Source organism: Heterocephalus glaber, unplaced genomic scaffold, assembly GCF_053883595.1.
Source record: "Heterocephalus glaber isolate CG9 unplaced genomic scaffold, H.glaber_assembly_v1.0 deba00001543, whole genome shotgun sequence".
Taxonomy (NCBI): domain Eukaryota; kingdom Metazoa; phylum Chordata; class Mammalia; order Rodentia; family Bathyergidae; genus Heterocephalus; species Heterocephalus glaber.
The window spans coordinates 8,017,433-8,044,910 of NW_028258336.1; the positions used below are offsets into that span (position 1 = coordinate 8,017,433).

The 27,478-nt window shown below is 45.2% G+C and overlaps 1 long non-coding RNA gene across 4 annotated transcripts in view; it reads right to left on the minus strand.

Moving 5' to 3' along the window:
- LOC101722970 (uncharacterized) overlaps positions 1–22,612 on the minus strand; it is a 256,669-nt gene extending 234,057 nt beyond the window's left edge. For 3 of the 4 annotated variants that reach the window (XR_002388856.2, XR_015442361.1, XR_015442362.1), the window contains exon 1: positions 22,282–22,453. This is a non-coding gene — a long non-coding RNA (uncharacterized LOC101722970). The other variant, XR_015442363.1, reaches the window with a different exon arrangement.
- Between the last annotated feature and the right edge of the window lie 4,866 nt (positions 22,613–27,478).

The following is a 27,478-nucleotide window of genomic DNA, read 5'->3' on the forward strand; positions in this document are numbered from 1 at the left end:
GTTTCTGGAGTTATTGATGTCACACTGACCACTGGCAGACTGTATCTGTTTAAACTCATTTCCAGAGTGCTTGAATGAGGGATGACATTTTTCCCCTAGTGTAGACCTGGTTCCCTAGAGCCATTTCCTATAGCCACAATGACTGTTCTAAGGAAAGGAGAAAATAGAGATGGATGGATGTTTGATGGGAAATTTTACACTTCTCGTTAGTCTTTTTTGTGGGGCTCAGTGTGTTTGCTCAATTCCAATTACCTGTGTTTTTCTTCTCTGGCTGGATTAGTAACTATTCAATTCAACCAAGGCATAGAACAGTGTCACTAAAACGATTGTTCTTCTCTCAGCAGGATAGTTCAGTTTTGACTGAGTAATCAAACTTTGTACAAAATTTTACCAAGACACTTATTATATCAAGCAATAGGAACAAGAGGTAGGTTTTTGTTGTGTAATATATTAAAACTAGCTAGTAGAAATAGGTGAAAACACCTTCTTTTTATATGAAAGTCATACTGCTGATCTTCTTAGCATGCGATAAATTTATGTCCCCCAACACAGAAGTTTTACCAAAAAACCCACATAAAGCAATAAGTATATTTGAGTGAGATAATAAAGGATTTTTAAAGTTCTAACTTTTCTACTGAGTCACTACTGCCAGTTGTTGAACTAAGGGTAAGGAGGATGTTTGGTTCTTCAAGGTTTGTATTTGTCACATAAAAATAGGCCTAGCACATAAACTAAAGTGAACACCATAAAGCCTGTGATCATAATGGAAATCTCTCTTTTCCCATCTAATCAGACCTTCCCATGTCTGAGCAGGCCTCCTCAATGATGTTACACTGCCTCATGAAAGGTTTGATTTCCATCTTCCTTCCTTGGTGAAGCTGCTAGTGAGCAGTGAAATATCCAAAACAAGGAGAAACAAGAGAAGAACCAGGAGAAACACAAAATCCCAGAATCTTCTACAAGCTAAATAATTAGTACTTGAAAAATGCTAACCAAATGAGTGAATAATAACCAAAAGAGAGAATAGGCCAGATTTGTCCATTTTCTTTTGGACTCCCCTGTCAGGTTCTAAGTATATCTTATCTCAGGGCCATCTCATTGGAATAGAAAAACCCCATTGATTTGGTGGAGTCTTCTTAAAGTTGTAGAGATCATTGACTTTTTTTTTATAACATCTTTCATTCCCCTGCTGGAGTTCCTCCTTGAGTGGAAGGCCTCTAAAATCCTTTGCTTTTTATCTTCCTGGGTTCTGCGCTCTGATCCTTGACGCATTGGTGACAGTCCCAATGGCAGACAGGTTAAATAACCCTACAATCAAAACCAAAACCTACACAGGTAGCTCTTTTATTCCAAGAAAATGCAAGGACTTGTGGTCATGGGACTGTGCCTGAACACGAAGCAATGTCACAGTCTGTGGGCTGGAATTCAGGACCAGGAGCCAGGGATCATAGGCTCTGCTCAATTGCTATTCTAGGCCATTTGACCATGTTGTCTTCTAGTCAAGTCTGCCCCAGGGTGTGCTAAAAAGACAAATGCCTGAGAAAACTGTGGCTAGACTGACCACGCTCCCCAAGTGTGACCCTTGCACTACCAAGTCCACCAGTTCCCTGAGGATTTGTTAAAAATGCAGATGAATGGCCCCTATCTCCAGCACAATGAATCAGGCTTTGAATTTGCCATTTTATTAGGCCCCTTGGGTAATTTTTTGGTTTTGAGAAAAGTAGCATCAAGCATCACATGGGGCTTGGTAGAAATGTAGGATCTCAGGCCCACTCAGACCAAAGACATCAGACCCTGCATCTTAACCAAATCTCAGACAATTCTTTAAAGTTCAAAGAACACTTTGCTAGATCAAACTGGAAATCGGACCTTGCGCTTGCAAGGCAGGCGCCATAACCACTGAGCTAAATCCCCAGCCCAACTAGGATGGTCTTATCTTGTTACTTACTTCTCACTAGCTTAGAAGACAGATGCACTTAGGAAGAACAATACACCGGAGTCTGCTCCACCCTAATCTACATACTAGAATCACTAAAGAACTTTTTAGCAATGCTGACATCTATGTCCTGCTACAGGCCAATTTAACCAGCCTTCCTCACACTGGGCGTGGACATCTATGTACTCAAGGGCCCCATAACTAATTCCAATGTGCAGCTAGAATTGAAAGTCACTATTATACCAAATGAAAACTCAGATTCAAAGCTGAAAGTCGGAGATACTGAGCATACAGGCAAGTCCCAGTCCCCTAAAAAAGCAATCAGGCATTTTGCCTAGTAACAAGAGATCCCTAAAATGCTTGCCCTTTTCTAAGAACAGGCAGCATCGACCTATTGAACGGCCACTCATTGTCTGTGCTTCACAAAAATATGCTGGGTCTCCCCAGCCCTGGAGCTCAAGAGCAGCATCCCCAGCCCCTTTGTGAACCCAGCCCTGGGGCTTCTCAGGATGGGAAATGGCCCTTTTGAGGTAGCATTTCTCTTTGCTTTCTCTACCTCCAGGATTTGCAATTCTGGACAAGGCATATGCCTTCTCACCATGTCATTTTCCTCATTTGCAGAAGAAAAACACAGTGTCCATTGATTCCCTTGGTTAAGCTGTCTGACGCCACTGGCTCTTGTTCAGGGACTATTTCTCATCGGTGATCTTTGGCTGGGGGCAAGGCAGAAAAGGAGATGGCTACCCACTTGGAGCACCAGTTCCAGATACTGTCTTTTCTGTGAGCTCTCCCAAAGTCAGCTTGTTCAGCTGATTCATGTCAATGCAGGCAGCTCCTGCAGAATGCCTTGGAATCAGTAAAGGAACAGAAAAACCACTAGAAATGTGTGTGTGTGTTTAATCCAAGTCCAGGGTCCATGAGAGCCGGGCCTTAGGAATAAAGGTCTTTCTTTCCTGGAAACCCTCCTAATTAGTCAGATAAGCTCTCTGGAACTCAGACTGAAACTATAGCACATACATTTATCACCTTTGAGACTATAATTGTTGAGAAGGTCTTTATTTCTTTTTCAGGTCTCCACATCACATACCATTGCAATCAACCTTCCCATCTTCTCTCCACCCACTGTTAATAATAACATTGAGTCCTGTACGTCCAAGCATTTCACATGCATAATATCACTTCATCCTCACCACCACTTGGGCACTATTGTGGCACTATTTAGACATATTGTGATACCCATTGCACAGATGCAAAACCAATATTTAAATAAGTAACTTGCCCCAGGTTCCACAGGGTAGAAAGTGGCAGAGACTGGATTTCATCCACATCTCTGGGATTCCGATGTATGTGGCTACAAAAAGAATCATATTCTTGGTTTTAGGAAGTTTGTCAGTCACCTCAAATCTTGTGCTTCTTAGAGGCAGGGTCTCCCAAATCAGTTTTTCCTTCTGGCTCTGCTTTTTTTGGGAATTGACTATAATATATGGCAGGGCCAAAAAAAATTCAGAACCAATAACAAAGGTAAGGTAGTAAACTTAGATTCCTATTTTATACCATATATGAAAATAAATTTTATATGAATTAAAGATGTAAAAGAAACAATGGAAACAAAATATACAGGTGAATAGTGAGAAAATCCTAAAGTAGAGGACTTTATAGAATAACACCAAAAGCAAAAGTCATACATTAAAACATTAAGATTTTTGACTAGGGGCAGGGGATTGAGCTCAGTGGTGCCACTGCCTGCCTTGTAAGCACAAGGTCCTGAGTTTGATCTCTGGTACAATAAAAAAAAAAAAAGAATTTTGACTATACAGGATGTTAAAATGTAAATTTGAATATGAAAAGCAATCCACAAATTGGGTAAAACTGCAGTATGGATGAGAAAGAATCAATAGATTGCATATATTAAATGTTCTTACAAACCAGTAAGGAACAGATGATTACTCCAATTTTAAAATAGGCAGAGAAATGAATAAAAGGAAGACTAACATTTATGACTGATGAGGATAGAACTCTAGCAACAGACTTTTGCATTCTCTGCAGGTGGGAATGTGAATTGACATAACCTTTCTAAAGGGCAATTTGACAAAATGTAGTGAAACTTTTTAAAAATGCAGAACAGTTGACCCAGCTGTTTTGAGGAATGGATCTTAAGGAAATAATTAAGGACCTGCACGGTGACCCAGCAGGAGGATGACCCTGGACTAGTGTGGACAGAGGGTTTTGGGGTTTTTTTAGTAGCAATCTGTAAAAGCCCAGTAAAGGAATGACTGAAAATAGCACATTATATCCCTTCAACAAAAGTACTGCATAACCATTAGGGAGATCAGATATTCATTGAGCAGGATGCTCACAGGGAAAGAATATTGCACATTCTTTAAAAATAGAAGAAGCCACAGAATCACTGTGTTTGTACTCAGGACATACAAGAAAGGTTTGTCTCTAGGTAATGAGTGTTTTCTTTGGTTTTTACTGGCTCCCCTTTGTATGCTTGCATTTTCCATTAATTCTATGATAAACATGCACTGCTTTTGTAGTAAGAAACACGAATATAATAGAAATTGTGAAAGAGGAAACAACACAGAGCCCCTGTCCTGGCCTGTGTGGCCTCCAGTGGGGAGTGGGGATTTGGTCACAGCGCTGGCCCACCAGCACCCGTGGGGAACTGGTCTTCGCTGTGGACACCCGCTGGCCCCAAGGATGCCTGCCCTTGCCCAAGGCCATCCAGCCATTGGCCCCTGCTCTCTCCACTATTCTTTAAAAAGATCTGCGCCTCTACTCTGTGCCCAGGACTCCAGGACAAGCCCGTGCCACGCAGAGTACCCGGGAAACCGGAAAACAGGTAGCCTGTGTTGCGTAGGTTCCAGGGGTCAGGCTTGGACCCTCTCTTGGCCACAGGTGTGTGTCTATATTCCACAGATAGATTTCTCTCTTTCGATTGGCCTAAATAAACCCTCTGACTCTGATCTTCACCAGGGAATCACGGCGGTTGCCTGTCTGTGACCACGCCTCCCTAAGAGGTTCCCAACCAGATTTGCCAACAAACAGCCAGGGTGGCTGCGGTGGTCAGGAGCTACGAGCAGGGCCCGGCGGACCACGGTAACCATGTGCATCCAGAGATCCCCGGAGAGGGCTCCGGCCACAGCCCGCCAGAATCCCCCAACTTCGCCCAGGAGGAAAGCTGCGCCCAGCAGAGGCCGCGGGGTGCCCGTTCCGTGGAGGGGAGAGGCGAGGAGCTCCGGGTCACCGGACACCGCAGATCTTCCTTGCCCCGTGGGCCTGCGTCGAGGTCTGGGACCCAGCTCCTCCGATCTCGCCACCCCTTGAGTGGGGCTCCAGCGCCAGAGCCGCTGAGCCCGGGCTTCCGGAGACCCGGGCCAGGGTCCGGGCGAACGGGGGCGCTGCGGGGCCGGGCCGAGGGCGCTGCGTCCGTTGGCCTCTGAGTGTTGGGAACACTGGGCCTCGTGACCTCCCAAGGCCTTGGAGGGGCAGCGGGAAGAGATCCATACGGAGAAACCCACCCAGGGCTGGGCAAAGGGATATAAAGGCCCAGCCCTCAGCCCACCTGGAGCTGCTCAACTCACAGAAAGCCAGAACTCATTTACTAAAAGAACAAACTTTAAGAGGAAGTTTGAGACAGTAATAGCAGCAACATCTCAGAGAAAGGCAGAGGGAAAAAATAAAGTTGTGAATCAGGCTTTCACAAGGGACTCGGGTTTTGCAATAAGCACTTAATTAAAAATAAAATATATTGATGCAGTAGGCAAGTCGCGTTCCTGGGAAGGTAAAAATACAGTGGACTCCCCCACACCCCAGATGCTCCACCTGTCTGCTGTAATTATAGGGCTTCAGAGAGGAGGGGGGAAACACGACAGAGAGAAATCTGCTTGCATATTTTTCTTCTATTGTGCTCGGCTCATTTGAATTATAATGTGTTGTAGGCCGGCATACGAAATTTTGTGCCTTGAATAATGAATCCCCCTGGAGCCCGTGGTACCTGTACTTCTTTTTAGTGTCCACTGAGAATAACGTGTTCGACATTCAAGTGACAACACAGGAAAGGATTTCAAAGCCCCGGAGCCCCACAACGCTGTATACCCGACGGCTCTTCTGCCCGCCCTCTCTTTGCCTTCCAAATGCAGCAAGCTCTTCTTTACTTAAAACGTGTTCATCTTTCATGCAGGTGCTCAATGTACCACAGAAATGCCCTACACACAGGTAGTCCCTTACTTCTGAATCCCAACTAGTCCTGCCCAGCACAGAGCTTCAAAGCTGCTAAGGTTCCCGGATAACACCCAGATTTTTAAATAGGAAAATCTGATAACAGAAAGGATCCATATCTTGTCCCAAGCCAATCCAAGCTTTTCTGGTGTCAGAATCACTCAACTGGGCTTAGGCTGGCTTTCCATAAGAAAGGTGAGTGAATAGTCAGTGATTTAATAGAACAGACACCCTTTCATCTAAGCAGTACCAAAGCAGTAGACAGACCTTCGATGGTTCTGAAGAACTATTGGACAGAGGTTTTAAGTTAAGGGGCAAATGCTTCAAAATCTGAAAACCTCAGTACGATGAGAAAAATAAAGTCTTACAAAAAATAAAAGCAAATGGTCTTACATGCAATGCTTTCAAATAAATTTTATTTTTGTTTTAGGTTGTTGAGTATTCTTTCTGATTTGACACAAATTCAGAAGTCTTTTTAAAAACAAGTTATGCTTAGCTAACAATATTGAGGCATTTCTGTATTACACCATAATGCCATTTTTTTAAATGAAGTTTTTTATTGATACAGATTTCCAAGATACATTAGTAAGTTAAAAAAAAAAAAAGTAAATGTACTACTATTTCTATTTGGTGAAAAATAAAATATGTATTTCTATATATCTGTACTTATTGATCTATAGATCTGTATCTATATTTGTTTGTAGAGCCATAAAATATCTCTAGATAATTTATCTTTGAACACCTCTGGGAAGGGGTGTTGGGGGTAGATGGAGAGATTGTCTTCCCTTTCTATAAATTGTTTGTCATTTTGTTTTTAAACTATGTAAGTGAATTGTTTGTTTAAAAATTAATGAAATGTGATAAATATTAAAGTCATTCCTGCTGCAGCCATGAGAAGGCTTGGTAGTAGAGAGAGGAATGTCAGAGTAGTTGGTTAATGTTGCTTTGTACAGATAGCTGTAGCCCATTTTTCATCTTTTTCTCGAAACTGTTAACTTCTCAAAAGAAGCTACTCTGCAGTTTTTGACCTGATTGCCCTCTGCTCTGACACTGGCACCAACAGTCAGGGAAATGACTTGAAAATGGCATAGAGGAAGGAAGGAACAGGAAAAAGAAGCAGAGATTAGGTTTAATCAGCAAGATAACAAAGGGCAACCGGCTACACTTGTTCTTTCTGAGCTAGGACATTTCCTTTGTGACCTAAGAACTATTTCAGGACATTTTATAAAGTTCCCACTTACTGACATTCAAGAACATTGAGCTGAAAGCAGAGAACCCTGAAGGCTAGGAAAGGCAAGACACTTTGGGTCTGGCCAAACCATCTTGAAACAGCCCTTTAGAGTCTACTGCTTCCAGCAGCCACAGAGGCCAGGGAAACTGAGTGTCAGATACATGCTCTGAGATGTTCTCCTAAAGAGTTCCCAACCCTGCTTTTCAGGAGTTCAATACCACAGCACAGCTCACACATGATGTGCTCCTGCCCAAATAAAACAAAACAAACAACTAACACAAAAAGTCCCTCTTTCCTTTTACCTGCTCTCTGATACCCCTTAACAGAGCCAAAACTTTTCTTCACTTAGAGCAGCAGTTCACACCTTCCACACTATTGACATTTTGCAACAAATTCTTTGTGACTGGGGGCTGTGCTGTGCATTGTAGGACATTCAGCAGGATCTTGGTCTGGCCTCCTTGCACTAAGTGCCAGTAGTAACTCCCCTCCCATTGTGACATTCAATACCTCCAACATTGTCAAGTGTTCCCTGCGGAAAGGGCAAAATTGTTCCAAGTTGAAAGGCATCTAATTTAAGGTTCCAACACTTCTGAAAGGTACGTGTTTTTCTGTGCTTAATAAAGTGGTAAAATATAAACAATTTGTCTAGAAAAAATTACCAGACAAGTGAAATGAGAATAAGATATCAAATCCATGGAGGGTGATGAAACAGCCCCCAAATAACCCTACAGGCCATTTGGGGTGTATATATTTTCTGGGGATCAGAGAGACAGTGAGATTCAGGTGACATTAAAACATCAGGCTGAATACATTCTTTTTTGCTCTGTACCCCTCCATCCCCACTTTCTGTTCTTCTCTGCCCTGCTCTGGGCCTTACGAGGCTGTCCCTGGGCTGCACCCATAGGGATATCACCTGCTTTTGCTCTCTCTAGCTTTGTTCGAGTTTGGTCAATGGGAGGAACTGGCCAAATGGGTGTGGAGGAAGAAAATGAGATGAACTACTTTGGACCCCAGATGGCCAGAGCACAGTTGGCTGACTGCTTCCCTCTCCCACAGGCCGTAGCCATTGGCTGTGGCTGTAGCCTCTCTGGAGCCCAGGGTCTGCTTCCTCCCCCTGGCCTTCAGGCCTAGAAGTGGTAATGGTTCCCTGCTGTTGCTGCTCTAGGGTACTCACTGGCTTCCCTAAATCTTCCCCACGTGTTTGTAAGTCATCCCTTTATTAAAATCTCCTCCAGTTATTCACTTTATGGTGCCACCAGTTTCCTACATGGCCCTGACCCATACAGATATGGGAAGTAATTTAGAGGAAGGGTTATCAGCCTGAGATGGGATTTAGAAATTCTTGGACCCTTTGACCAGACACTAAGTAGGCTGAAATACTTTGAACTGGAGCAGGTCGTAGTAACCCTTCTCTCTGTACTTCTCCTCTAGGGACCAAACCCAGGCTTAAGCTCTCTTATTGGCTGCAGCCAAGAAGAGAAGACATTTGCTCCATACCCAGAGAGTCAGTGGTTGTCCAGGCCATGTGCAGCCTTTCAAAATAGTCACGATTGAGGACTAAATAAGAGCTTCTATGAGAGAAAAGATAAGAACATCTCACCCAAGGCTAAGCTCTGTCCCCTGTACTACCTAAGCCACAAGGATGAATAAGAAAAATGGCATCTGTACCCCTTTGAAAGTGCGCTACCTGGAAAACCAGAGCAAACGAGTGTTTTTCCAAGTTAGCACCAGAGTTCTTCAGGTACACAATGTCTTTGTCTTAATTCTAACATATCCAGGAAAGGAAGTCAAATGCCTGGCATGTGGGAGAGGTGGGAATCCTCTCCACTGGCCCCTGTACTTTCTGGGTTGGACAACCCATGAGGGACCCATTGCCCCAGGCCTCAACTGCCAGAAGGTGGGAAGGAGCAGAGCTCCTGTACAGCAGTGGTGCCCTCTAGCCAGCGATGAGGAGGGATGAGCCCAGGGAGCCAGCTCTGCATCTGACAGCAGTGCCTCTGGGCCAGGTCAGGACAACAACCTCAGTTGTCCCTCCCCACAGTAGCCTGCTGATCCTGGAGGAATGAAAGCCATGGGGCCATTTGGACCAAGCTTCTACAGGAGGAATGCTGCCCTTTCTCTGTAGCTCTGGATCCCGAGTCATGGAATCAATAGCTCAGAAGCTGGCAGCCCCCTCAGAGGCCTGGGCAGCCTCCCCTATGGTCACATGGCTCAAGACACTCTGTTCTTTGTGACAGCTGCTTGCCCTGGTGGGCCAAGGACCTCTGCAGAGAACAATGCTTCAGGTGCCCCTGAACTCAAGAAAGTGATGGAAGATTTCCTTTCATCTGTGCCCCCAACATGCCCAACTCACCTGGCCCCTGGGCCTCCTTCTGACCTGAGGCTCAACTGTCATTCATAGTAGAAATAGAGCCCATACAAGATTCAGGGTGCACAAGGGCAGCTCAGATACCTTCAGTGTTTTGCTTCATGCAGCTAACGTCAGAGATGTTTTATAAAAAACAAGATTGGAGGTCACATTGCTTCTTGGATAAAAGGAACTTTGCTTCAAAGAAATATGCTTGGTAAACAAAGCTAGGAAAATTGCCAGGATACCACTAGGCAGAGCCAGCCACCACTGAGCTGCTTGGTGTTGCCAGAGCTGCCAGCCACTTTGCTCCCACTGACCAGGGATCCAGAGACCAGCTCTCTGGGACCCTAGGGCTTCAGTTGTCTCCTCTGTCAGAACACAATGGCTGGATGAAATGAGCCCAAGCTCTTTCCAGCTCTACATGCTATGCATATCTAGGGACAGCCTCCATTTGGGCACTTATGTGGGGGAAGTTAGCCAAGAAAGGAAAAGGGATAGCATAACTGGAGCCAGAATGTCCAGATGTGTATCCCTGCTCCATTTCTTACCCTCTGTGCAACACTGGACCAGTAATTTATTTCATCCTCTATGCCTCAGTTTTCTCATCTGAAAAGTGGAAGTAGCTTTGGTCCCTATTTCATAGGCTTGTCATGAGGATTAAATAAAACCATATGGTGAAGCCTTTAAAACAGTCCCCAATCTTTTTGGCACCGGAGACTGGTTTCATGGACCAGTAATGCTGATGGTGGAGTAAATACAGATGATGCTTCCCTGGCTCACCCACTGCTCACCTCCTGCTGTGCAACCCAGGTTCCCATCAGACCCAGACCCATACCAAGTAGGGGTTTCCTGGGGTCACAGACTTCCCACACACCCAGCACACACGCAGCACAGTGTAGGCACCCTGTGAGCGCTTGCTCTCCTCATTGCTCTTCTCCTTTTACGGGCCATCTGAGTCTTTTCCTGTCACTGGTTCAGCCTTGCTAAAAGGAGTTTGACAAATAAGTTAGGGTAGGGAGTGGCATTTATTCCCTGCTCAAGTAGGGAGGTTAGATGAGGGGTCCCACATTTCTTAAGGATTTCCCAGATAGGAGAGGGAAGAGAAACACAGAACCTCTGTGCAAAACATGGCCAAGGTTCTGTGCAGACCTTCAGCCTGCAGCGGCTTCTCCATCGCTCATCAAATCCCTTACTCAAGTCCCAGGTCTGTGTACAAGGCAGTCACAGCCAGCAGGTCATCTCAGACCATTTCCCAACACCGTAAAGCTACAGCCACCAAAGTGCTGCACAGTAGCCAAAACTGGGTGGAAGCTGAGGAACCACTATCCCGCATGGGCCAGGAAAACAACCAGGAGGACAAGGCAAGTCTCTGGTCTTCTCGCCCCAGTAGAGGGTGAAAACAGAGCATGTCCTTGGAATGCCAACCATGAAGGTCGTAAGAGTCACTGTCCTAAGAGTGCTAGCCAGTTAATGGCCAGACACACCATTAACAAACAAGTGCTGGGCTAGTCACTGGCTGGGTTCCCTTTACCTTTCTGTATCCCCCTCCATCTTCTCTGTCCAGCTCTGTCCTTTGTAAACAGTCCTTAACAGTTCCCACGCCCTCAGGCTTCTGCTTGGGTATGGCTAATAGGAGGCAGCAATAGGAGAGCGAAGGGACAAAGGAAAGTGAAATCCGGGTATTTCCCTTGTCTCTACTCCCATCTCTTTGCTGGGTCCCTTTCCTGAAAGTGCAGCTCTCATCAGAAACCCTTTTCTCCAGCTTCAGTTCTCCCTCCTGACCCTTTGGTGCCTAGAAATGAGTAAGCCTCTTCCTGGCACCAGCCTCTCTTGTTTTCCCTTAACCCTGCCCACGCCTTGTCCACAGCCCCTTACTCTCTTCAGCTCCCCCACTTGAACACGCCATCTTTTCCCTGCAGGACCCTGAGACAGGCCAAGTTCGGGCTAAGCACTCATTGCTCCATCAGCTTTGCCGTTTCTTTCTTTTTTTTTTCATTGTTGTTCCACAAAAAGCATACATATGTACGCTGTGAAGCTACCACTCATGGTAAAGGTATCAATACTTTGAAATGTTCTGTGTTTCACAGCCACTTCCCCATCACCAGAGATATCCACACACAAGTATACACACATGCACACACGCACGTGCACACACACACACACACACAATTTACCATAGCAGAAAACTTCTTTCCTACTTGGCAGCCAGGTTTACATCCCAGTCAGCCCAAGAGACCACATCTGGGAATGACATGGATCCAGATAGGCACCCAAAGTTAGAACCTTAGTGGGTGGGGCACACACTGTGGAAAGGGCACCCTGAAGCCTTTCCAACTATTGCTTCTGCTTCCTAATGGGAAATGAAGGCAGAATGCCACACTCCCAGAACTTCAAGATAGCTTTCCTTCCTTCTTGCTGTGATAATCACGACTATGCAGCCCACAATTGGCACCTCAGCAACCAGACTCCTGGTAGGTGCCTGGGATTGACCATTACATGGAAATATTATGATCATGATTACAGGACGCTGAGCCATCCAGCAAAGTGACCAATAATTTGCAATCTAATGGCCATTCATTGGTGGGTAAATGGACCTTACCCTGCAATTGTAAAACAACTAGTCCTTTCTAATGTAGCAGTTTTCCCATCAAAAGCCCAGCCTTTGCTTTTGATTTCTGCTAATCAGTAGCTGTGCCAGCTTTGGCTTTAAATTTGGAAAAGCTAAAGAACAGAGCATGAGATGATATTTTTCTTTAGAGCCCCTGAATGGGTTGTTTAGGCAGTTCTGTCAAGAGTGGAGGGAGGAGGGCAGGGATTTAGCTCCGTGGTTCTGCTGCCTGCCTCACAAGCCCAAGGTCCCGAGTTTGATCCCTGGTACAAAAAAAAAAAGAGTGGAGAGGGGAAAGACCCAAGTGAAAGAAGGATTAGAAAAGCAATTTCACTTCTTAAAGGAGCAACAGAAACTGGCTCCCAAAACTTTGCAGAAGATAGGAAGTGTTGCCTGGGAATCTGAGAGACCAACAATGCCAGACATGACATATGCAAACAGGCATAGTGTATAATTAGGTGCTTGCCGTAGGCCACTTGTACATGTGTGCATGCACACATATACACAGAAGAATACAGTTCCTCCAGACACAGGGTTGTCATGGGCTTCTCCTGGATGTTGTCCACAATTTTGCTTGAGGTCATAAACCAGTGCTTTCAATCTGATTAGAGACTCAAGTCACACTGGGTCACAGTCCATTACAGCACCTCCTCAGAACTATTCTATACAACCAGCAGGAACTTCTGGGCACCCAGGAGTTCATACCATCTCTAATGACCAGCTTCCCAGAGTGGGGAGGTTAGCTAAACTGGTATGGTGAAGGGCAGCAGAAAAGAATCAGTGATTAGCTTGCTGCATAATTAGCAGCTTAGTTTTTCTGAACTTTAATTTCCTTAGCTGCTGAACAAGGATGAAAATACCTTTCCAGTCTATCTCACAGTAGATGTGTGTGAACTAAGTGATTTCTTATCTATGCAAAGCTTTTATTTTAAAAAAATAAAACAGAGATAAGGCCGCCCTGAGTGCTGGCTGTATGGGGTAATGAATTGATTGCACATTCTGCCCTGGCTCCATCCTCATCTCAACCTATTCCCCCTATCCTGGTTCTGATAGCAAATGTCCTGGTCAGTGGGTTGGCAAATATCACCTGCTTCCTTGGGGCTGATAATCAAGCATGCCAGGCCACTACTGTACAGCATACCACCACTACCAGAGTAACCCTGGACACGAGGAAGGTAGAACCAGAGCAGAAGAGAGAAAAACAATAGGAACCAGCTCTCTCATTCTTCGACCATTGACAGTTTAGGTGGAGACCAGTGGCTTTCCACTCATGATACAGTCTTGTCTTCCCAATGCCTGGCTTCTTCCCTGGGTAGAAGGAACAGCATGCCATGGCACCCACCATTGCAAGCCTTGGTGAATTCTCAACAGAGCAAAACTTCACAAGCAGAGTCTACACCTTTCCTTCTACACCAGCTTGCTCCCAGAGCAAGGAATTAGTGGAAGCAGGCAGGTGACCAGTGGTAAGAGCTTCCACGGGTACATGGTGGTGGAATTTGGAAAGAAAAGTACCTTCCAGCTCTCATTACCTATCCATGTGATCAGAAAAGAAAGACAAGAAGAAATTATGACCTGTGAAGCTTCACTCAGCCCTGAGGTTCAGCTTTCAGCCTGGTCCTGCCCCCTCTGAGGGTCACAAGACCACAATGGAAAAGGAACAGAGTCCTGAAGGCAGATGAGTCAGTCTAAAAGATGGGGGAGGAACAGATATAATTCTTGTCATTCTTGACCTCAATAGAATTTAGATCCGGGGTGCCACCTACAATTAATTCAAAAGAGGCTTGCAGTGGAGCTGGAAGGTAAAAAGAGAGAAAATTGGTGAATAGCTAAAAAGAAAGATGACCAAGCATGAAATCAGACAGATCATACTGTCAACCAAGGAAGCAAGTAACACTGGAAATCATGATGACTATTGGGTTGATGCCTCCAAATCCATTCCTCCAGAGAAGATTGATCTAGATCAATCAAATAATTCCAAAGGAATCGGAGCTTATGAGGTATGAGAGGAAATTTTCTCTCTCTTAAGAGATAGCCACAGATGGAGGCAGGCTCTCTTCTTGCTTTGGATATTATCACATCCACATGCTTCCAACCAGATGACAAAGTCAATGTCAAAGATGGTAGAAGGGAGGAAACACAGAGAATGAATCCTTGATGATATTATTAATCTAAGAAACAACCTGGCCCAGCACCTATCCAACCTGGATCTTTAAGTTACCTGAGATAATGGATCCTTTATTTGAGCCAGTCTCAGTGGGGTTTTCTATTAATTGCAGCTTAGAGTACCTTAACTGCTATAAGAACCCAAACCAGGGGAAACTGAAACATTTGGACCAGAGTGGACCCACTGCCAGACTCAGTGCCCATCTGCCAAGGGATCTTTTCACCCCCCACCCTTGTAAACCAGGAGCAGCCCTGGAGAAGCCTGGAGCCACAGGTGGGGTATTCCTGGCTTCAGTTGCCCATCAGAGTTGACAAGGCACAAAGCCAGCCAGCCTGTTGTTACAAGAACCCATTCAAGGACTTCTGGAGCACAAATGTTGGGCAGTTGGGGACTTCCCTTTCCCCTCGGGACCTCCTCTCAGTCTCCTCATGAGCCAGGCCCCACAGCTGCCAGGCACAGAGACTGACTCCAAATGCGGAATGTGGGGCCCCTCTCGGAATGCTATATCCCCTGAACAGCTGGGGCTTTGGGGCACTGGCCCCTTGGGAAAACTCCTCGTTCCAGAGTAGGGAACATGTGCATTAACAGGCCTCTCTCAGCCCCCTGCTTGGCATGCTGGTGTGGTGGAAAGGTCAAGTTCAGTGTTTTTCTGGTGGATGTCTGTATTTCTGACTCAGTTTCCCCCATGCCCCCCAATTCTTGGGACTAAGGCTTCTCCACATGGAGGGCAGCCTGACACACATGGGTGTGGACTTAATCACCCAGCTGAGATACAGCAGACAACAAGGGTGGGAAGCTCCTCAAGTATAATTCTTAGGGTTACAGGTGAGCCAACAGAGGTGTAGAAGGATGAGAGAGCTGCTCATTGTGCCCAATAACCAGACAGGGCAGAGCTGGAGTCCCGGTCCCCTCACTCACAGCCAGTGTTGTTTCTTTCCTCAGCTGTGGCACAAAGTCAAGGTGAGGGTGTCTTAGGCTAGGAAAGTAGCTGTGCTACTTCACAGAGGTCTCGAGAAATGAAGCTCCTTTTTTACCTAATCTTACTTCTTTTTAGTCGTAAATTGTGAGCAACAGGGTTGGCTTATCAAGATGCTCAGTGGCCAACAGAAACTGCTGGAAGTGGCATCGACATGCTTCCAAATTTAAGAAACAGGAAAAGCGGTTGTATGCCCACAGATGTAGAGGCCAAGCTGCATGTGAGCTATTTCAGCAGGGGCGTGGGCGCAGAGCAAGCCAAGGGGCATTCGGGTCTGCAACAGCCATGAATCCCCTCAGAACAGGGTCTGGGAGCAGCCAGAGCCTAGAATTGATCCTACTCTGTTATTGGGTAACAGAAGGGGACCCTGGGCCAATGGCCAGGCTCACAACATTGCTAGGGTGGGCCACAGAGCCTGGGAAGTATACTCACATCACCCAAGAGGACAGGCACAAAACCAGCACCATGGTTCCCAAAACCAGAAGCAGACTAGAATCACTTTGGGAAATTTTGCCCTAGACTCCCCTCCAGACCACTTCCATCAGAATCTCTGGCGGGGCCTGGGCACTGGGACTTCTGGAAAGGTCCACAGGAAGTTCCAGTGTGCAGCTGATGGACTACAGATCCAGAGGTGGTCAGTGTGGAGTGCAGTCCCCAGCAGGCAGCTTCTCAGGCTGAGGGGAAGAAAAGAGACCTTTCCTGGGCTTGTTCTGAGATTGAATAGGAAAAAAATAAATATAGGTAAAAGGAGACAATAAAAATTATAATTTTAAATAGGTACTTTTGACTATGAAAAACTACAGCTTCAAGACACAAAAGTTGCTCAAGCCTTTTTCCCTTCTAGGAAACCTACTCCAAAAATATTTTTTTCTAAGGGTCTTTAAGGCACAATAAGCTGTAAATTGGGCTCTGGGCCTATGCTTTTCATCTGTAAGTTGTGCTTCCTCCCTGCAGACCTCCTCCTCAAGAAAACACACTATGAAACAGGCAGTGGATCTCAGCTTCAAACACATGGAAATGGTTTGCATTCTCACACAGCCCATGAGCAACCTGACAGACAGTAGGAATGCAGATCCAAAGTCACCCCTAAGTGAAGTGAAGTGAAGACACCCCAAGACCTCACAAATATACCCAGCTCCAGACCATAACGTGGCTTGCTCTTGAGGGCCTGCACTCTGTTCTCTATGAGTGGGTATTTTAAAAATTCTCCCTAATAAATTTCTTTATGCCTCTCACTGATTCTTCTTGAAAGTTATTTTTCTATGACAGAAGTCAGCAAACCTACAACCTACCCTCTGGGTGGGGGAGAGTCAAGGTCTCCTCTTTGGGGGACCTCCTTGGACTCAGTTCAGTGACAGTTCCGGTTGTAGCAAAGAATTTTCCAGTCCAAAGAACCTTGGTGTGGGCTACATATGGCCTTGAATATAAGTGCTGCTAGTCACAGACCAGACTGGCTCAGGGAATGAGCAACCAACCTCCCTAACATGGGGAGAGGGGAGAAAGGAAGGTGCCCACTCACAGTGCAACCTCATGCCTACGTCCAGATCCATGAGATGGGATGATTTGGGCCTTGAGATTCTATTATCCAGCATGGAGTCATAAGATACCATGGAAGAGGGGAGAAGAAATGCATACCCCAAACTATAGTCTCCCCTCACACCTCCTCCCTGACACCCTGGAGAAGCTGCACAAAGGGGCAGTGCAGTCAGTGGACTATTTTGAATTCTGTAAGTGTAGACCTGTAGTGGATCTCAGAGATGAGGCTGGTGCTCCCCTTGCAGGACTCAGGATCAAGATGAACTGGCTGCTGCAGAGTCAGGGGTATAACTACAAATCGAGATCTCCAAGCCAGTCTCCCAGAGACTCTGGTTAAGAAGATCCAGGAGGCTGCTTGTTTAAGGAACTCTGCAGGTGTTTTCCCAGCCCCACAGCAAGCATCCTCCCAGAGAGGTGACCTCGAGGTTCAGAGGCCCAGGCCTCTTAGTTGTGAAGAGGTCATGGACTTAGTTCTTTAATAGGATCATTTATCAGCTTCGCTGCTCACTGCCTGGGAGACTGTGGCCAGCATCTCACTATTAGAGAGTCTTAGGAGGCACAGACCCATGGCTCATAATAGTGCCAGTCTGGAACCAGCCTGATACTCATCAAGGAAACACTAGTCGTATGAACTTCGGCACATCAGTGCTATGGGACACCATGAAGATTCTGAAAGGAAAGCAGCCACACTGCAGCTCTGTAGGTGCTGCCACAGGAAGTGAACACAGCAAAGCAAGGGCCACAGCTCACACTCTTACCTCTAGGAAGGGCTCTTCCTACCCCCTCAACCCTCACACCCAAGAGAAGGCCCTAAGCCTGGTAGACTCCTCCTCTCCTACATCTAAGCCTTTCCATGCCCACTGGACCATCCTGTGTGGATCTCTGCCTCTAGACACACCCTAGAGACAGGCCTTATTTGCAGATCAAGTGCTCCCCTCCCTTCCACCATTAAACCCCTCCAGGGCTCTTGGTTACCTTGCTCAGCAGGGCCTGTACAGCCAGCCACTCCCAGCCCTGCTTACTTCTTCAGTCTCATCTGGGGCAGCATCCCATTGTCTCACCCCAGAACTTTCCATTGTTTGATGCACCACCTCTGCTCCACCACCTCCAGATCTGCAGCTCCCTCTTCCTTTCAGTACAGTGCCTCACCACAACAACGCACTCTTCATTTGCCTAAGGGCCCACTCCCTTCCTTACTCTCCCTGGGCCCATGCAGTGCTCCAGTCCTGTCCCTTGCTCCCCCTCACAGCAAGGTCCTTCCACACTGTAACTGTGCCATATGGACTTCCAACCCCAATGTGCATCCTAAACTTTGGGACAGAAGGGCCTTGACTTACTTGACCCTTGTATCTCTAGGGCTCAGCACTACTAGGAAGTAGATCCTGAATCAATATTTGCCTGGTGAATAAATAATAGTGCTCACTACAATGTATGGAAAATTCTCTGTCATAGTTTGGATCTTGAACTTCCCTGAAGGCCCATGTGTTAAACTTGGTTCCACCTCCTGTGGGAGGTGATGGAGTTTTTAGGAGGTGGGGCCTTGTGGAAGGAAGTTAGGTCCTTGGACACATACCCTTGAAGATGGTGTTGGGACCCAGCCCTCTTCCTGTCTCTCTTTGCCTCCCAGCCACCACCAGGTAAACAACTTCTGCCAAATGTTCCTGCCATGATATGCTGTCAAAACCACAGGCCAAAAGTAATCATCCAACTGATGATGGACTGAAATTGTGAGCTAAAAGAAACTTTTCTGCTTTTTCTCTGGTATTTGTATTGTCTCTGGTATTTTGCAATAGTTGTCTATTGTCTCTGGTATTTTGTAATAGTGATGGAAAACTGACTGTCACATTCTCTGAGCTCATCAATGGTAAATTGTGTGGCAGGTGCTGAGGATAGAAAGATGACTAGAACTAGATCACAGGGAAAACTAAAATTGCCACATAAGTTCAAGAAGGCTTGAAAAATTCTCCTCTTGTCTTACATTCAACCATACTAAATTCCACCACAGACTATCACTCAATGGTAACTCAGAGCTTATGAAATGGGGAAGATAAGGCAGAGAAGGTTATCGTGCTGGCCAACAAAACTTCATTAATAACTGAATTCTTCAGAAAATCAGGCCACTTAGCCAGGTGTGGTGGCACATGCCTGTAATCCCAGTTACTCAGGAGGCTGAGACAGGATTGACAACTGTATCTCAAAATAAAATATAAAAAGGGCTGGGGATGTAGCCCAGTAGTAAAGCACCCCTGGCTTCAATCCCCAGTACTGAGAAAAAATGAGACACTTTAAAAATTGATTTTCTTTTTTTAGGCAATGAAGAGACTCCACTAAGAAATATGTCTCTTGGAGGAGACTACAAGGTAACTTGTGTGTCATTTCTCAGTGTTGAGTATTGATGTTCCTCTGAACATACTAAGATGCCATGCAAGGAGATGAGCTTCCTCTTCTCTTTTTAAAATGAATTTACCACAGTCTACAAAAGCATAGTTAGTTGAGTGTTTATTAGATATCTAACTCTTTCATTAACCTTTACTGCTACAGTGGGGACAAAGATGATGCCTGTTTTATATCCCTAGCATCAGCATAATGTTCTGGCACTCAGAAGGTGTTTAGTAAATATTTGTTGAATGAATGGATAAATTAATAACATCAAATTCGGTATGAGAGTTCATCCATCACTAGGAAAATACTGACCATTAAATAAGAAAATACCATCCTGATCCACTCTGAGAGACAAGGAAAACAAGGAACAGGAATAAGCCAAGATCATCAATGTATCTATCTGATTTAAAGAGGACAGAGATGCTATAGTATTCTATAACATACGACTGACTGATAAATTCTGAGCACTGTTACACCACTGAGCTGTGAATAAAATTCTGCTTACCTAGGCTGTGTTAGGAAGTTTATGCATTGTTTGTGTTTTGCTTAGATGAGAACACCACGGCTGGGCTGCCCCGTCAGCCTCCATGTTCAACCGTCCACATCAACTGCCGGCTATAATTAGGGAGTGCTGAGAGCAGGACGTTGGAGAGAAATCAGCTTGCATATTTTTCTTCCCTTGTGGCTGGCTCATTTGAATGATAATGGATTGCGGTGTATGGTGTAATATGGGCTGCTTTGAATAATGAGGCAGTCCTGGACCTGGACTCCCAGTACCTGTGTGGCCAGTTAGTGGCCAGTGACAAAACAGGAGAAACATCTTTGGGGCAATAAAGGCTGATTTGAGTGTGGCAGAAGACAGATGCTGGGAAACACCCCACTGTAGGCACCATCAGGAGCTTCCATCATTGAAAGCTTCATTTGTTTTATTCATAGTCATTTTTCCAGCTGAGAGACTTAAAGACGCCTGGCCAGCAGCATCCTGAGGTGATAAAACACTGGGGTAGGCATCCAAGAGATGAAGAATCCCTATCCCCAGGGAGAGGAATGCCACATGCCCACAGAGCCTACTTTCTGTTTTCAAGGCTAAGAGGTAAACTTGGCTCAACTCAGGGGGCAGAAGCAGATGACAGCTGGACAGCCCTGCCAGCTTGATGTTTTCAAATACCACTTTAATTTGAACATGGATAGCCTTGGGCAACAGCCACATGTGTAGACACTTGGCTCTGGACACCTGAAGCCAGGTATGGGAAGTGGCATGGTCAATGATGAGGAGGGCTGACTCTGAATTCAGACTCCCTGGGTTTGAAGTCTGGTCTACCACTTAGCAGCTGCAGAAAACTTGTGTCCCTCAATTTCTCCATCTGTCAAATGGAAGATGATTACTAGCCTGCTGTGGTGCTATACACCTGTAATCCCAGCAATCTAGGAGGCTGAAACAGGAGGATCAGAAGTTTGAGCCCAACCTGGGCAATTTAGCAACTTTGAGAGACTGTCTCAAAATAAAAAGGGCTGAGGATGTGACATAGCTCAGTGTGAAGCCCCTGGGTCCAATCCCTAGTACCAGAAGGGCAGTGAGAAGAAAGATAAATAACAGCATTTACTTCATACAGAAGGTTGCTGTAAGGTTTGATTGCGTAAACAGCACAAAGCACTCAAAACAGTGCCTCGTACATACTTAAAACCCAATAAATATCTGCTCTCATCCATATTGCTCTGTGCTCCTGCCAGGAGGTCCCTAACTTCAGGTGGCAAAGCCTTGCTTAGTGAGATGAGTGTAGGCTCTGGAATTGGACTACTCAGGGAATTACTCAGGGGAAACTAGCTGGGTAACATGGGGCAAGTCACTTAACCTCCTGAGACTCAGTTTCCTCACATGTTAAATGGGAATTCCTAATAGTAACTACTTTGTAGGATTGTGTGAGGGATTAATTAAATAATATATTCAGTTAAAACAGTATTTGGCACATAGTACGTACTCAATACATGTTGGATAATAATGCTTAAATTATGATGCTGCTAGCATTACACCATAAGGAGTCTGGGCTTCAGACAGTGGGCAGTGTGCATTTGAGGCATTATCTGTCCATGACTGTGGGCTTGGAATCTCACTCTTTCAGATAGTTAGAAAGGGCACTGGAAAGGAAACTGAACTGGAAACTAACCAGAAGTTTCTGAGTGATCAGAATGATCAAGACAGAGAATGGCAGTTGCAAAGTCACCTGTAAGCCTTCCTTAAATAATCAGGACCTAATCACTTGCAATTAACTTATTTTATTTCTGTTTGTTTCCCTGCTATGCCATCCTTTCCCTGGGGGCACTGGTAGGGAAGGTAAAATTATGGGAGAAAGTGATGAAGAATCCTCTCTCTCTCTCTCTCTCTCTCTCTCTCTCTCTCTCTCTCTCTCTCTCTCTCTCTCTCTGTCACACACACCCTGCCAACACTGTAGTTGCATATTTAATTTGCTTCGATTTAAATATGCAGCTCGATTCTACTAATAATACATCACAGCAAGACTTCTCAAAACCTTTCTGGAGCTAGACATGATATTTACACACAGATAAATCATGTCAGTGATGTGGGGTTTGGGAGTGCAGGGGAGGTAGTTCAGTGAAGATGTTTTGAGTCTGTACCTAGATACCTACCCTGATAGAAAGCATCTTGGATAACAATCCATTGTCTTTGGACTCAAGTCTTAGAAACCTCACAGGAACTAGGCTATAGCTGCTTCCCTGTTCCTCCCAACATGAATGTCCCCCCTCCGCACTTCACACCCTCAAACACCATTTCTAAGTGCTCTTTCAGGAGGTTTGGGCCCAGCTCTGTCCATCCCCACTGCTTTCTGAACCCTGCACCCCAGAGATAGGACACACCTTTCTCCTTGGATCTTCGGGCTGTCGGTGGAGTCAGGATGCGCGAATGGCAAAGCGTGCAGAACTGGAGCCCAGACAGTGCTCATCATCCTGTCACCAGGACAAAGGGAAGAAATCCCATTATGTCACCTTCGGCAAGCAAGAGACAGAGACAATTTCCCCCATAAACACTGCACTGACACTGTTATGATGTATCTCAAGCACTTCTAATCAGTATGGAAGTGGAGAGACTGCGGAAGCTCTCCAGCCTGAAAGCTGCCATTCAGCTGGAACTGTGGGCTCCTGTTGTTATTGAAATGACCTGGCTGGGAGCAGCCACTACTCAGAACACTGAGTAGAAGCGCGAGCGCGCACACACACAAACACACACACACACACACACACACACACACACACACACAAGGCCAGCAGCATTTCAAGTCAGTTTCCACCTTTTCATCTGCACTTATTAATCACCCCTCCGCATTTTCTTTCCTCCACATTAAAAAAAAGGAGAAAAGGTCTTATTTCTTCAGAAGGTACTTTTTGTAGTTTTGAAGAGAGAGAAGACTTTTGTTCTCAAACTCTTTCTTGCCAAAAGCAGCCATGGGCTTGAGTTTTTAATGAGTGGTCAACATTATCCAACTATAAATGTGTTTTAGTTTCAGATTTATTTGCTCTCTCTCTAATTTAGTGATTACAAAAGGACACCAAAGAAATCTGGTAGAATGCCACCTAGGCCATGGACCAGATTTCCTGTTAGCAGTAGGGGACAAACAGATATCACATGCTTCCTTCCATGAGGTGCTGAGGACAGAGGTCTTCTAAACCCCATTCGGGGGCGGGGTGGAAAGTGACACAGGCACATCAGCAGCAGCCCGGCAGCCCCACCACAGCACTGAGGCAGGATGTGCACTCTGCCTGTGGAAGGGACCTCTGGGCTGAGCCAGGGAGCGGCCATTGGGGGTGGCTAGTCAGGTGATGCAGTCACTTTCAGACCTAGTTCCTGTTGCTTTCTTTTGTTTCTTTGTGGAAAGGGTTCTCAGCATTGGAGATACCAGAAACAGTAAGAAGCTTTCAAACCAGGTGCTTGACAGGCCTGTGCCTGGGGTTACAGAGTTTTTCCCACTTTTCCAACATCATGAAGGCATGCCAGTCCTGGGGACCCTCCCCTCTGGTGACTTGATCCGAGTTCCTCATCTATTCCAGTGTGCTCAGTGGAGGCCACAAGGATGATGCCTGTTCCTCTCAGGAAGTATTCTGACTGAGGCTTCTGAAGACCAGCCCATCACTGGGGGGAAATGGGGTGCTCGCCCTCAGGAGCTGTTCCTGATCTGTTCTTCTTCAAGTTCCTGGTTAGCTCCAGAGGCAGTACCAGCTCTACCCCTTCTAAACAGGCGTAGGGTTAGAAAAATGGACAAAGTTGGCCAGGCTTTACGAATACAGTGTTAAGTGAAGCCTCTCACCTCTTAGTCTTCTCTGAGGTAGAGTCAGAAGCTTGAGTTCCCTGTGGAGCAGCTTCCCCTCTCTGCCTGTGACCTTAGAGGATCTACTTGGCCTCTCTGTGACTCACTTTCCTCCTCCCTCAACAGGGGAACATAATAGTACCCATCTCACAAGATTCTCTTGAGAATTAGATAAACATGATACAATGGAACCTCAAATTACAACCAGCTTGACATACAAACAACTTGGCTTATGACTAGAATTTTAGTTTTAACTTAGAAACAAAGTCTTGAGTTATGACTTAAATGCCTGCCACTTATGATTCCAGATGGTCTCGGATATAGATTTAACCCTCAAAGAGTTCTGGAAGGAACATTACAACATCCTTTCTTGAGTGGGGTTGAGAAATCCTGGGCCATTGTCTCTCTAAGGACACTGAGATCTGCCTACATATAGGAGAGAGGCTTTGAAGGCTGTATAGTAAAGGCTGACCCTTCAATTTACCAGCTTGAGTTACAACCAGCCCTGGAGAACGAATTGAGTTCTTAAGTCAAGGGTCCACTGTTTGTGTAAGGTCCTTTTCATACTGTTGAACACTGAAGAATTATTAGATAGTTTAGTATCACTATTCTTAAACATAAAGTTCTCTATTTTTGTGTATATTGGTAAGAAGCTATATTTAAATTTTTTTGTCACTTCCTCATCTTGTGTCCCCTCTTCCCGCTCCTCCCTCCAAACCACAGTCTTCTTATCTAATATAATAGCCCTCGAGCATCAAGGCAAGTTTGGACTCTGGGCTGAGAGGGCCAGCTGGGCCACTTTGGAAACATACTTAACCTGTTGCTTGTTTTGTTTCCCCCTCTGTTTTACCCTCTTTTTAAGAGGGTAACAATAATCCACACCCCCTAAGGATGAGGTGAGGATTGAGAGAATATATGGAAAGTACGTAGGATAGTCCCTGACACATGGTAACTGCTTAGTTAATTATGTGTTTTGTGATATCTTGGGGATTGAGGAGTTACTTAGAATACAAATTGAAAGGAATTATTTTTAATTTTGTTTCATTTGGATTGAAAGACATTAATGATAAGATTCCTTACAGAGATCTCTTACTCTTGGTTTGGGAAGCTTCTCATCTCTCTTAAAGTAAGGTATTTTTTGTCCTCAGTTAATCTAGGAACGACTTATTAGGCTCCTTATAAAATAAATGTAATAAAATATGGTTCATAAAAATAAGGATATGCCATAATACCTGTTTTAGTCAGCCTTCTCCAAGAAACAGAACCAACTGAGTTTCTACCTATCTAGAGAGATTAATTTTAAGGAATTAGCACATGAGGTTGTAGAGGCAGACAAATTCAAAATCTTCAGGGAAGACCATGAGGCTAAAGACCGGAAAGAAGTGATGTTGCAGTTTAAGTCTGAAGGCCACCTGCAGGCAGAATTTCCTCTTTTCCAGGGAGGTCAGTCTTTTTCTGAACGCCTTCAACTGATTCTGTGAGGCCCACAATATCATGGAAGGTAATCCGTTCTACTCAAAGTCTACCAATTTAAATGTTAATCCTATCCCCCAAAAAATACCTTCACAAAATCATCTGGAATGAAATTTGATCAAATATCTGGGTCCTATGACCTATCCAAGTTGACACATAAACATATCACAATATCTAACACTAAACCACTATTTATACTATCTATTCCAGGTACCCTTGTTTCTACACACTCCGTTTTGGAGGTTAGGTTGCAAGCTTCTCTCACATTAATTCACAGATGTTCTTTTAGTAGCTCCCATACTTATTTTTTGGTACCAGGGATCGAACTCTGGACCTTGTGCTTGCGAGACAGGCAGCAGAATCACTGAGCTAAATCTCTGGCCCAGTTCCCATACTTCTTATTAGCTGGATCATCAATTAAATGAAAGAATCACACATATTCAAATCATTCCTCAGGCAATGGCTCTGAGAACCCTCATTCCCACTTGCCTAGTGGATCATCAAATGCTTATGTTTCCTCTTGGGATTCTAGTGAAAGACAGCAAGAGAAGAGATTGGTCAAATCTTTTAACAGAACAGGCTCTGGCAAGATCAAGTAAACATCCCTGAGATGGGGAAGGTTACACTAAGGGTACAAGGTGAACAGGAATTGTGGTGGTGAAAAAGAGGAATTGAGAGAAGGCAAGAGAGAACGGCAGGTGTGAACACCTTGTGACAGAGGGGAGAATGGCCCAGCCCACTCTACGGGGCACCTGCGGACCAGTCTGGGGCACTTAATGGGTCCTGGATCTTTTTGCTTGAAAGGCTCACTAACAGGTGAGGGAATGCAGCCAGGTCAAAGCAGTGGAAAATAATGGAGAGATTCAGAGCTGGGAGTGTAGCTCAGTGGTAGAGCAGTTGCCAAGCACGCATGCGGCCCTAGGTTCCATCCCAGCACTACAAAAAAAAATGTAGATATCCATAGAGGAAAAATGGACAGAACCTTTTGGAAGGCCAAAAGATAGAGGCATCAGGGACACAATGATTATTCAGAACAGGTGTTCACAGGCTCTCAAGCAATCAAGTCCAGGAGTCTCTGGCTTTCTCTGCCCCCAACCCCTGACATTGCAAGTGCTACCTGGACAGCAAACTTCGTCTCCATGACAGAGTGACAGGTAAAGCCAGGAGGGCAGGGCCTCCATCACACAGTCACCACTGGGACCCTACATACAGAGCCAACCAAACACCAAAGGCCGGGGCACTTCTGTGAGCTTTGGGCAGTATGCAGAGCCAGTCCTAAGAAGGACAGTGTCCACAAGTCTGGGCTCTTGGCCAACAGGGCTTCTCTCAGAATTTTCTTTTTCTTTTATTACCTTCCCACAGAGGATTATAGATAGCTGGAGTTTGAGTTAGATTACTTCCAACCATAAAATAAAGACTATAAAATCTTTTCACCCTAATCAGAAAAAAGCATTCTTTTGTCCCACTATATCCATCAATATGTCATATTTAACAGTTACAATTATTGACAGGTGTATAAAACACTTGGTGGCAGAGAAAATGGCCTCCTATAAAGTGTTCGTTCTTTTTTATTGATAATAAGTTGGCTTCTCTAGTCCTACTGAGAGAATATGGACCACTAACAAGAGATCAAATCCATTTATATGGCTTCCTGCAATCACCACTGTTACTCTGGGGCCCTGGTGTAGGCCTTGCCTTTTAAATTTCAGCATCAGTGGGAGCTCAGAGGCCCAAAGCAGGGTCATATTACTTCTGTAATGAGGAAAGTACAATTCTAATAGCATCATTTGCTACACCCTTTCATTTTTCTTCTTCAAGACAGACTGTGCTACTGTTTTCCTATGACCGAATTTTTAACATACAAAGATTTCAACTACAGGGGAATATTAATCAAAGGATCTGTCTATATGCGGTGCCAGGTGGGTATCATACATAACAATAATAACAGTAATAATAATAATGTATTGATAACACCGCAAGTATAGTTGCTACATTTCTTTAATGCCTATGTGTCAGGGATTCGACCAAGGTCACAATTTACAGATGTTCCCTGCACAAAGGTGTCTGGCTAGGAGTCTGCTGGGGACTGATATCCTCTTGCCAAATTCTTTGTCTTGGGGCAGGCGGTGCAGTCCTAAAGCAAGGGGCACCATTTTGTAATGGTTACAATATGCACTAGCAGATGCTTTGCTTATTTACATATTATTTCTGATCCCTAGGACATCAGTGCTGTTTACCAGTAAGGAAAAGCCCAAGTTTCCCTGACTTGAAATCTCAGC